Raw genomic sequence first — 13,230 nt, forward strand, 5'->3', positions numbered from 1 at the left:
CACGGTTGCCAAACATGTGCCACACATCATACACACACGGGCACACGGACACCTATCTCTGGTACCGTTTTTTTCCGGTACCGGAAATAAACGTGTGAAACCGGCCTTAATCAGTATAACGGCACCAACCTGACACTCTCTGTAGGTTACTGTGCACAATCCTGCTGACAGGTTCCCTCTAAGAATGCTGGTTAGAGATTAAAAAGTTGGTCTGTAGGATTTCTGCCGTTACCCTGACCACCAGGAAAAAGGCAAAAAAAAACTGCAAGCTACTTTTTTTGCTGTTCAGTGGAAGCTAGGAAATTCTCAGGGATAAACTATTGGCATTATTTGAATAAAACTAATGTACAATGCTCTCTGTCGAAGCTGCCAACTTAGATACTGAGACAAAACTAGTGTTGTGGCGACAGTGACAGTAGGACAGTAATGCTACGTAATGTACTTTGATTAGAACAATCCGACTGGCTGTACAAAAAGCCATGCATAATGAGGGTGCATTGCACTCTATTCAGCAGCTGCCTTAAAAAGGTTTTTGTGTTTTTAAGGGATCCATATAAATGAATAACTTGTCTGTAGACAAACATACAGTTCAGGATTACCATTACAATATTACTTAGGTGGAGCGAGCAGCGTAATGGAAATAGAACTGATTTCGGAAAACAAAAAGTCGTTAGAGTATAGCATGAAAAATGTCAACTCGGTGATTAGAGGGTTAATTCACCATGACAACTCCTTTATGTACTAAGGATAGCCCACTAATTGCTGCCGAGTAACTATACAATTGAGGCCGAAAGTTTTGAGACTGACAAAATCTGGTTTTCATAGAGTTTGTAGCTTGAGTGTTTTCAGATCTTTTAGTCGAATGTTTCTATGGTTACTAATGTACAACTTATAAAGTTTTTACCCTTTTATAAACAAATACATCAAGTTTATGCAAAGATTTAATGTTCACAATGTTGACCCTTATTTTTCAAGACTTCTCAAATTCGCCCTACTGGCATTATGGATACCAGCTTCTCAGCCAAATCCTGACTTACAACAGCCCATTCTTGTTTAATCGATGCCTGGAGTTTATCACAATATCTGTGTTCTTGTTTGGCAATCCTTTTTGATGATTGAAGACATGTTCTCAATGTGATTGAGATCTGGGGAGATTCTTGGCCATCATCAAAACGCATCGTTCATCACTTAATTGCTCTTGGATCATTGGGAGAAGTTGCTCCTGGAGGATGTTTAGATATCATTCTTTATTCATGGCAAAATTGTGGGTGAGCCCCCTATCATATGGATGAAAAGCAACCTGACATATAAATGGTTTCAGGATGCTTTACTGGTGGCATAACACAGAACACTTGGCAGTGCTCATCTTTTCTTCTCCGGATAATCAATCTTCCAGATGTCCCAAATAGTATGAAGATGGCTTCATCAGAGAAAACAGCTTTGCAGGAAGTACAGTGATTGGACTACAGTGGACTGGGGTAAAGTTATTTTCTGTGATTAAGCTCCCTTCATGATGTTTAAGACGATATGTTAGAATTAGCGTCCGGACAAGAAAAGGTGAGCACTACCATGAGTCTTGTGTTATGCGAACAATAAAGCATCCTGAGACCATTCATGTGTGGATTACTCTTCATCCAAGGGATGAAATTTTGCCTAATAACACTGCCATGAATAAAAATTGGTATCCCAAAATCCTCCAAGAGCAAATTTTCCCACTAATTTAGAAGTAACTTGGTGATGAACAATGCTTTTTCCACCATAATAGAGCACCGTATCACAAAGTAAAAGTGATAAGTAAAGTGGCTTGGTGAACAAAATATTCAAGTTTTTGGTCCATGGCCAGAAAACACTCTAGATTTTAATCCCGTTGAGAATCTGTGATCAGTCGTCAGAAAGTGGATAAACAAACAAAAACACAGAAATTGTGATAAATTCCAAGCACTGATTAGGCAAGAATGGGCTATCATCAGACAGCATTTGGCCCAGAACCTATATCCAGTTGCAAGGTCAAATTTTAGAAGAACTGAAAAATAAGTGTCAACACTGTAAATATTGAGTCTTTGAATAAACTTGATGTATTTGGGAATTAAAGTCTAAAAACTTATGAAAATGCTTATAATTCTACTCCAATAACAAACCATAGAAACATCTGACTGAAAAATCTAAAAACACTGCAGCAGCAAAATTAGTGAAATCCAAAATTTATGTCAGTCTAAAAACTTAGGCCACAACTGTAGATTATATATAAGAGGGCTAAATAGACCCTCTAGTATAAGAGAACACCAGCGCTATCAGTCACTGACATGCTACTTCACAGTTGGTAATGGAATAGTTCAGGACTGAACAAAAGCTTCAAGTGGTCGCATGTCAATGATCATTCAGGTTGTTTGATAGCAATGAAATAATGGCAGATGGAGGCAGAATTAAAAATATGCAGTAACATAATAACTTTAATGTACACATAAGTTACATATTTTCTCTCCGCAGGAGGGTGCATTACTTGTAATGTTACATAATATTACAGCCACATATGACAGTTCATTTTAAGTGACAGTCCCTATGTTCTGGTAGTGCCATGGAGGAAGTCCCAGAGGTAGGGGCATAGTCTCTACTTGACTTTTGGTTCCTTATTTGGAACAGTGCATCCTCCTGCAGGACAGTAGCTGTAGGGGCTAAAGTTCAGTCACCCAGTTGCACTAACTCTTGCAGGTTCTAGGTTGGACTTCTTCTGGCACTTATGGCAATACAAGGAGGAAGTCTCCCTCTCCTTCCATGCTGTCATTCTCAGCATTGATTGTCATCTGTTTTATCATTTCTGCAGCCATCGCATCTGCAAGGTTGAAATCTCTGGACATGGCAAGAAGTACTCCCTCTTCTCCAACACAACTACTTTGCAGTAGGTCATGCAGCCATCACTGTCGATACTCTTTGGTGGGCCATAGACTGCTCTCTAGCTCAACAAATGCAGCACTATAAGTTAGCTGGAGAGACCTCTTCTCCCACCTGTGCAGTCTCTGCTCCATGTTTCTGCAGGCACTGTACTCCCCAACAGTGAGTAAGCTTGTCACCCTACTCCTTTCATGACCAAGTGACATGCTGTGCTCAAAGTTTGTATTATTAATCAGACACCACACTTCCTTGGCAGCAGCACCACTTTATCTTAGCCTTATTGACTGCTGTATATTTAGCTATTATTTTCAATATTATAGAGGTCACCATTGCTCCATAGGAGCTCCCAGGGCAGCTTCAATGCAGCAGTGCAACTTCCACCCTTTACAAGATCCAAATGCATTTTTAGAAGAACCGTACTAATCAGTGCCATATTGTCCTCTGAAATACCTCCAGAGTAAGATGCCCATTAATCACAATAATCGGAAAGACTGAATGCTGCAGCTCAATGGTAATCTGAATGCAAGGATACACAAAGCTCATCTATATCATTCAATAGGGATAGATGCTAAAATGAAGGGAATTTGTTATCTCCGTGTGCCGGAATCTCACTTCCCAGAATCCCATCTCTCGATCTAAAAAAAGGGAAAAGAATGTATTATGAATATCTAATAAGTGCAAAGAGTAATTAAAGTAAATGTCCAGACATATTATAAATAACACAAGTTGATAATTCCACAAATTGGCAGACATTTCTTAAGCTATTGATCATGTAACCCTATTGCTAAGAAAGGCTAAGGTGCAGATTCATTAAGACTGGTGTTGCACCCAGTAATCTTAATGACCTCACTTAAATAAGTACAGCTGAATTTATTCAAAGAAATTTATCACCAGGTTTTTGGTACCTCATCTGAGAGCTGCATGATGTAGGCAAAGAGACCCTGCATCCAGAGATGTATTACGGAGATTACTGGGTGCAGAGGTTGTCACACAATCCTAGTTCTTAGATTTAGCAAGGCAACAGAGTTGAGAAAGTTTCCCCCACCCTCCCCAGGCTCTCTATGTACATTCTCCATAGACAGTGAGCTGCTTATCACAGGAAGGGGTGGTGGTCGGACTAGCATGCACTGCTGTAGATCATTTTATCAGCAGATGATAAACGTCATTGTAAGTAAATAACAGCACACAGCCTGACATGTGACACATCATTAAAATCTGTGTTTTATCCCCTAACTCATGCTGTCCTCAGATTACATTACATAGCAAAAAACTGCTGACAGATTTCCTTTAAGAGGTGCGCACCACTTAATGAATTTGATGCATGTTCCTCGGAGAAATGCACCTCCTTGTGACTTGCCAGAATGCCACATCATTACCCCTCCCCAGCCTCACCCAGTTTGGTAGAATTGATTCCAACTGGTGTGAAAATGCCAAAAGTTTTAACATTTTTAACAGTATTCTGGCATAAAAGTTTTGATGAATTGCCACCTTAGTCTAAAAAGATGGACTCTCTGTAGGATGTACATCACGATGTAGATTATGAGTCACTTAGTTGATGTGCATGATCGTTAGATATACTGTATATAAGTGAAATAAATGTGGGCTATGTATACTGGAGAGTGACTTTTTTCAGCCATTGTCTACTGACATGCAGTGTTAATAAGATTAAACCTGTTAGTTTGTCAGAGGACAGTGGAGGTCATGACTGTGACTTCTAAGAACGCTTTCTGTGAAGAGAAGCTGCAGGCAACAATGGCTATTTTGGATAGATGCAAACTGAGCACCAGTGTGGAGAAACGGTGTAGCATTGTTGAAAGTTTGGGCACAGGTACGTTGACTATACATTCAACATATATAGTCAAACTTTTGATTTGGACTGATGGCTTTCTCTCATGCCCCTTTTAGCTGTTTATCTATCAGGATGATGTAAGGTCACAAGGCTATAAATTTCAATTACTGTATTTTTCAGACTATATGATGCACTTTTTCCCAAAACATTTGGGAGATAATGGGGGGTGCATCTTACAGTCCAAACGCAGGCTTACCGGAGGGTTGCGGCAGAGGTGTGCCGATGCTGTGGCGGTGGGCAGTGCGGAGTGCACCTGAGCAGGGTCCCTTCTTCTGGATGCTGGCATCCACGGTGAGCAGGCTGCATCACCGGTTTCCCTGCGACCATCTCCCTGAAGCCGTGAGCTGCCGGAGGCTTCAAGAAAATGGCCGACGGAGGCCGCGTGTGCACAGATTGAAATCTCGGCGGCACTCAGCTTCAGGAAAATGGCCATCGAGATCTCAATCTGAGCACGTGTAGTCTCCGGCAGCCATTTTCCTGAAGCCTCTGGCAGCCCATGGTTTCAGGAAGATGGCCGCAGGGAAACCGGTGATGCACCGTGGACACTAGGCCGTGGTGCCGCCACATTTCTGCTGCCAGCATCCTGAAGAAGGGACCCTGCTCAGGTGCACTCCGCACTGCCCACTGCGCAGCATCACCACACTTCTGCCACCATCGGCTTCCTGAGGAAGGAACCCTGCCTTCTGTGACCTCGCTATACCACCACTGGCTCTCAGGTAAGATACCTTAAATTCGGACAGTAAGATGGACCCCCATCTTATAAAAACCTTTTTTCTGCTATTTTCCGCCCCAAAATTTGGGGTGCGCTTTATGGTCCAATTCGTCTTATTGTCATGGTCTGCTGAGTTTCTGGGATTAGGTGGTTTTAGGGTTAACCTGTTTAGTTTGGCAAATTAGGTCCAAGACAAATCTACAAATAGTGACTTGAAAGTTGCAATTCTAAATCCAGTAAAGGCTGGTGTAAGAAGTAAGAAAAACATTTCTGCACAGAAATGTTATATCTAAAAATGCACTAATTTTATCAAAAATTGAGAGAGACAAGAGATAAATATGTTAGGAGTTTTCATCCGTGGGGATGCAGTTGAGTAAAAATTCAACAATCCTTAATACAAAGGATAGAATAGTCCAGTCAGGTAATGTCTCTCCTCGATACCTTAAGACTGGTTCATAGACTTTCTACTGAGCCCCTTAATTTTAGTGATCAGTAGGGATTAGTGATGACCGAGTGTGCTCGCTACTTGGGTTTTCCAAGCGTGCTTGGAGATTATGCTTGAGTCGCCTCAGCTGCATGATTTGCGGCTGCTAGACAGTCTGAATACATGTGGGGGTTGCCCATTTGTAAGGGAATCCCCACATGTATTCAGGCTGTCTAACAGTCGCAAATCATGCAGCTGCAGCGACTCAAACATAATCTCCGAGCACGCCCAAAATACTCGGAGACCACCCGAGCATGTTCGGAAAACCCGAGTAACGAGCACACTCACTAGTAAGGGAATCCCAGCACTCAGACAGCCAACAATCGAAACTTTTTAAATATCTGCATGAAATTGCATAAAAACCCATAAAAATTGTCACAGAAAAAGCTCCCATATCTCTACCACTGTATGGTAGATTAAAAAAAAATACAAAACAGAATAGTCACCAAGACCAAAAACTGGCCACTTTTGACCTGGTGCTCTTCAAGTCTAAGTTAGAAATTCTGGAAAAGCTTTAATTTCTAACAATTTCTATATTGCTTTTAGAAATTAATAAACAAACAAGAGACATAAAGACTAATTAGTATCATTGCCTGTGTAGGATTAAAACCATGGTGTCTCTTTCACCTAACAATAATTTGTGGCTGCCGGCAAAGTTATGATAACCAAAGCTAGAAACATGATGGGAATTCATTAAAAGCTAAGGAACATGAGCTTTCTTGGCCAGACTAGCCTGCCTCTCCCTTACCTGGTTTATTCTTTAAGCTCTAGCTCTGATCCATAGCCTTCTTTTATTAGGGCACTAACCATGTAATGCTTACAGTCCTCTGGCATTTACACCATTCCAAGCCCGAACTTGCAATTTTCTGTGTGTAGACAAACATCTGCCATCTCTGTCTGTCATTTGACAATTATTTCACAAGAGTTACAATAAAGATCCTTACAATTGCAATATTTAAAGTTAAATAGATTGAAAAAGTAAAGTATACTATGTTCGTTTATGAAAAGTAAACTTAGGTTTAGTGGAACTTATATGCCACACATAAAGTCGTTGTACGCCTCTTTGGGTGCTATATTACTGCCTACAAATTGGAGTTTTAGGCATAGTGTGAATGAAGCTTACCTTACTAGTATCCCTACTTGCTCAAAAATGCAGCGTATTTTGTAGTCAACATTAATTTATGTTATACCAAAATTTCTTGCTTTTTCACAAAAACAATTTTTGAGCTCCGGGATTCCAAAAAATTTGGAAATAGTGACGCTAAAAAGTAAACCAATATTCATCTCGTCTATTCTCAGATTTTCCATTGACTCCTGTTGTCTGACGGTCTCTAACTGCCTCCCTTACGTTCCATATATTATGTCATTACTTTAACCAATCACTATTCCCCGCAGTGATGCCCGCATGTATGACATGTGACTAGTGATGAGCGAACAAGCTTGGAATTGCTCAATACTCAATCAAGCATCAGGGTGCTTGATCGAATATCGAGCACTGGCAATTATCACGTGATGCTTGAGTGCTCGGGTCCCCAGAAGTAGCTCATTTGAATTTTCTGAACCGTGCGACGCACTGAAGCAGAGAATTTGCCTGCTAGTAGAGTAGGGACTCGTCTGTCAGTCTGACTCTTTGTGAGCTGTAGAGCTCTGGGGATGTAGAAAGAGAGGGAGTCCATTTTCTGAAAAAATGCTAGAGTTTCAAATTCACTTCCATTTTGCTCGCTACTCGAGTGGAGCTCATCCAAGTGTCCGACGTACTCGATTTGAGTACCGAGCTCTCGAGAATTTCAGTGCTCGATCAAAACTACATGTATGCAACCACTGACTGCAGAAATCAGCTGCATCATTCTCCTGAATGATGTATGGCATATGATGGCTGCAGGAAGAAAGCAGAGATCAGCAAGAATCACCAGAATGATGGTTGATGGTAGAGCTGTGGGCGATTGAAAAGATATGTACAAGGTTTTAAAGTATTTAATTAACCTATTCCTTGGAAGCATTTTCGTAAATCCTGAAAGAAAAACTTTAATTCCTTGTAGTTCATTTTTTGAAGCACAAAATTATTGGGTCTTAAGTAGACTTGATCATTTAGCTTCTTTTTATTTATTAACGTATCTTTCGGATTATAAGTATCAGGATCCTGTCAGCACCGGCGTGCTGCCACGACTCCTGGGGTCAGATGCCACGGTGAAAGCTCAGGCAGACGGGACCTGAGCAGCATGCTGAAGATAGCAGAAAACAGAAGGACCTACGATCATGTGACCACAGGGGGCGGGGCTTAGCATCCTGCTACTGGAGATAGGTGAAGGATTCTACAGGCACCTTAAAGTAGAGGAGAGGAAAACTCAAATTGTACAAACGGGGGTCATAAACGGAGATAGCAGCGCAATACAAAAGGGACAGACAGAACTCTAAATGGGGACAGAACCAGATCAGTACCAGACAAGCATAAAGTAGCACAGGCACAAAGCATGGGCACAAAGCACAGGCACAACAGGGTCACACACACTCGGCCAAGGGTCAGAGTATAAGCAACAGGGAATGGCCCCACAATGAGGCTATAAGAAGCCTCCCAGAATCCCAGAGTGAGGCCATCCAGCTTCTGGTAAAATTTTCAGAGTAATCTTTATTCCATCAAAAAAACTATTGAAAAAATGGTGGACAGGAACAAGAGCAAGTGACTCGTTTCGAACATGGTTGTTCTTTATCATGCTGAGTTAAAAATGACAAAGCACCAGTCTTAAATACACAGGTGCAATTAAGCAACACACATCTACTATATAATTGTCTAAGGGGTACTTCTGTCTGTCTGTCTTTCTGTCTGTCTGTCTGTCCCGGAAATCCCGCGTCGCTGATTGGCCTGACGGCCGCAACCAATCTGCGACGGGTACAATCTGGCTGAGAATTAGTCCCTCCCTACTCTCCAGCTGTCAGTGCCCGCTCCATACTCCCCTCCAGTCAGCGCTCACACAGGGTTAATGGCAGCGTTAACAGACCATGTTATGCCGCGGTGTAACGCACTCCGTTAACGCTACTATTAACCCTGTGTGACCAACTTTTTACTATTGATGCTGCCAATGCAGCATCAACAGTAAAAAGATCTAATGTTAAAAATAATAAAAAAATAAAAAAATCATTATATACTCACCTTCTGTCGGCCCCCTGAATACAGCCCAGGTCTTTCCCACACCTCGTGACGGTCCGGTCCATCCATTGCGGTCTCGCGAGATGATGACGTGCGGTCTCACGAGACCGCTATGTCATCATCTCGCGAGACCGCAATGCACTCTCGGGAGTGACGGGCACAGTCTGGTCACGAAATTGCCGCTCCCTACTCCCCTGCACTCAGCGCCCCCTCTATACTCCCCCCAGTCAGCGCCCGCCACCCACATGGCGTTTTAGCAGTCCATTAAACCGACTGGGTTACACCGCAGCATAATGCGATGTAACGCAGTCTGCTAACGGTGCTATTAACCCTGTGTGATGAACTTTTTACTATTGATGCTACCTATGCAGCATCGATAGTAAAAAGATATAATGTTAAAAATAATTTAAACAAATAGTGATATTCTCACCTTCCGTCGCCTCCGCAGCAGCTTTTCCTGCAGCTCGCGATGCTCTGGTCCCACCGCTTCACTGATTGGTTGCGGGCAGCCGGCACAACCAATCAGCGACATTGCCACAGGATTTAAATCACGGTTCGCTAATTGGTCGCGCCCAGCCGGCACGCCCAATCAGCGACATTGCCGCGGGATTTAAGTTACGCTTCGCTGATTGGTCGTGGTCAGCCGGCATGACCAATCAGCAACATTGCCGTGGGATTTAAATTACGCTTCGCTGATTGGACGCAGCCAACCTGCGCGACCAATCAACTACATTGACGTGGGATTTAAATCACGCTTCGCTGATTGGTCGCGATCAGCTGGCGTGACCAATCAGCGACATTGGCGGGGGATTTAAACACGCTTCGCTGATTGCTCGTGCCCAGCCGGCGCAACCAATCAGCGACATTGCCACGGGATTTAAATCACGGTTCGCTAATTGGTCGCTGCCAGCCGGCGCGACCAATCAGCAACATTGGTGCGGGATTTAAATCACGCGTCGCTGATTGGTCACGGTCAGCCAGCGCAACCAATCAGCGACATTGCCACTGGATTTAAATTACGCTTCGCTGATTGGTCGTGCCCAGCCGGCGCAACCAATCAGTAACATTGCCACGGGATTTAAATCACGGTTCGCTAATTGGTCACACCCAGCCGGCGCCAATGTTGCGCCGGCTGGCCGCGACCAATCAGCAAAGCATGAAAGATCTAATGTTAAAAATAATAAAAAAACAAAAAACCTGCTATTCTCACCTTCCGTTGTCCGCCGATGCGCGCGCGGCTGCTGCCAGCTTCCGTTCTCAGAGATGCATTGCGAAATTACTCAGAATATTTTGCGGTTTCGCGAGACCGCTAAGTCATCTGGGTAATTTCGCAATGCATCTCTGGGAACGGAAGCTGGCGGCAGCAGCGCGCACATAGGGACAGCTTCGCTGGACAACGGCGGGTGAGTATATAACTATTTTTTATTTTAATTATTATTTTTAACAGGGATATGGTGCCCACACTGCTATATACTACGTGGGCTGTGTTATATACTATGTGGGCTGTGTTATATACTGCGTGGGCTTTGCTATATATTACATGGGCATTGTTATATACTGCGTGGCTGCTATATACTACATGGGCAGTGTTGTAAATTACTTGGGCAGTGTTATATATTACGCGGGCTGTGTTATATACTGCGTGGCTGCTATATACTACGTGGGCAGTGTTATATACTACGTGAGCTGTGTTATATACTGCGTGGGCTGTGTTATATACTGCGTGGGCTGTGTTATATATTACGCGGCCTGTGTTATATACTGCGTGGCTGCTATATACTACGTGGGCAGTGTTATATACTACGTGAGCTGTGTTATATACTGCGTGGGCTGTGTTATATACTGCTTGGGTATGTTATATACTGCATGGGCTGTGTTATATATTACATGGGCTGTGTTATATACTATGTGGCTGTGCTATATACTACGTGGCTGTGTTATAGACTGCGTGTCTGCTATATACTATGTGGGCTGTGTTATATACTACGTGGCTGTGCTATATACTACGTGGCTGTGTTATAGACTGCGTGTCTGTTATATACTACATGGCTCCTATATACTACATGGCCTGTGCTATATACTATGTGGCTGCTATATACATACATACATACGCTAGAATACCCAATGCGTTAGAATTGGTCCACCATCTAGTGAAAAATAATTGACTAAAACTAACACACTGTGCAAGGAAGAGAAAAGAAAGGAAATACAATGTATGAGTATTGAAATCTAAATAGAAAATACGGGTGAAAACAGAGAAATGACCAATAAATGAAATAATATAGAAAAAAAATAAAAACTTTTTTCAAAATCTCAATAATGATAAGCTATTTCATTTTTCAGATGCAATCGAGAACGAGTACCCAAGTTAAAAATCCAGAACGTCTTCCTCACCATTTGACGCCTTTGCATATCACCACCTCGAGCCGGTCTGGTAATTTTTTCAAAACCAAAAACCTTGAGAGATGAAAGATTTCCTCTATGTGCATCAATAAAGTGTTTGGATGTGGAGGATGAATGTCTATTGTTATGGATGCAACCAGTTATATAATTAATATGTTCGTTAATACGAACCTTTAGTTTATGAGATGTTCATCCAATGTACAGCTTGTTGCATGCTGTACACTCTATTGCATAGACAACATGGTCAATGTTGCAATTAATGAATTGCTTAACACTGAAGCTCTGACTGTTGTCAGAATTAGAAAAGGAGGAGCACTGGCTCACAAAGGCACAGGTTCTGCAGCGTCGGGCTCCGCAGTGAAAAAAAGCCTTTACGATTAAGTGGGGTACCTGCAGATTTGGGTCTTGAAAAAAACTGAGAAAGTCGATTTGCCAGTGAAGGTGCTTTTTTGGCGACAACAGAACATCCAGATTTAAGAATGGAAGAAAGAATGTCATCCTCAAACCGTAAAGGTAAATGTTTTAATACAATTTGTTTAATACTAGAGAATTGAGGACTATACTGGGTAGAAAAAACTGGTTTGTTTGCATGTGTGATGATATTATGGTTAGGTTAGGTTCCTTAGGACAGCGAATGAAGATCTGTTTTTTTTTTAATCACAGATGGATTATGCTCTTTTTAATACCCAGTGGGGACATCCACGTTTAGCAAGTCTACAATTTAGTAAACTATGGGGTTACTGCAATTTCTTTTAATACAAATGTGTTCACCAGTAAGAACCGCTTTAGCTATAGTGCCTTGCAAAAGTATTCGGCCCCCTGGAACTTTTTAACCTTTTCCCACATATCATGCTTCAAACATAAAGATACCAAATGTAAATTTTTGGTGAAGAATCAACAACAAGTGGAACACAATTGTGAAGTTGAACAAAATTTATTGGTTATTTAAAATTTTTGTGGAAATTCAAAAACTGAAAAGTGGGGCGTGCAATATTATTTGGCCCCTTTACTTTCAGTGCAGCAAACTCACTCCAGAAGTTCATCTCTGAATGATCCAATGTTGTCTTAAATGCCCAATGATGATAAATATAATCCACCTGTGTGTAATCAAGTCTCCGTATAAATGCACCTGCTCTTTGATAGTCTCAGGGTTCTGTTTGAAGCACAAAGAGCATCATGAAGACCAAATAACACAACAGGCAGGTCCGTGATACTGTTGTGGAGAAGTTTAAAGCCAGATTTGGATACAAAATTATTTCAAAAACTTTAAACATCCCAAGGAGCACTGTGCAGGCGATCATATTGAAAAGGAAGGAGTATTATACCACTGCAAATCTACCAAGACCCGGCAGTCCCTCTAAACTTTCATCTCAAACAAGGAGAAGACTGATCAGAGATGCAGCCAAGAGGCCCATGGTCACTCTGGATGAACTGCAGAGATTTACAGCTGAGGTGGGACAGTCTGTCCATAGGACAACAATCAGTCATACACTGCACAAATCTGGCCTTTATGGAAGAGTGGCAAGAAGATATTGCCATTTCTCAAAGATATCCATAAAAAGTGTTATTAAAAGTTTGCCACAAGCCACCTGGGAGACACATCAAACATGTGGAAGAAGGTGCTCTGGTCAGATGAAACAAAAATCAAACTTTTTGGTAACAATGCCAATCGATATGTTTGGCGTAAAGGCAACACAGCTCATCACCCTGAACACACCATCCCTACTGTCAAACATGTTGGTGGCAGC

General features: G+C 42.1%; 1 protein-coding gene across 1 annotated transcript in view; it reads right to left on the reverse strand.

Annotated features, from left to right (window-relative positions):
• Positions 1 to 2,454: 2,454 nt before the first annotated feature.
• SMIM36 (small integral membrane protein 36) overlaps positions 2,455 to 13,230 on the reverse strand; it is a 37,210-nt gene continuing 26,434 nt past the window's right edge. Inside the window, exon 2 of the mRNA XM_077257587.1 lies at positions 2,455 to 3,524. The gene's annotated coding sequence lies outside the window, so the exon portion shown is untranslated. The remainder of the gene's footprint in view (positions 3,525 to 13,230) is intronic.

This window comes from Ranitomeya variabilis, chromosome 4 (assembly GCF_051348905.1).
Source record: "Ranitomeya variabilis isolate aRanVar5 chromosome 4, aRanVar5.hap1, whole genome shotgun sequence".
NCBI classification, from domain to species: Eukaryota; Metazoa; Chordata; class Amphibia; order Anura; family Dendrobatidae; genus Ranitomeya; species Ranitomeya variabilis.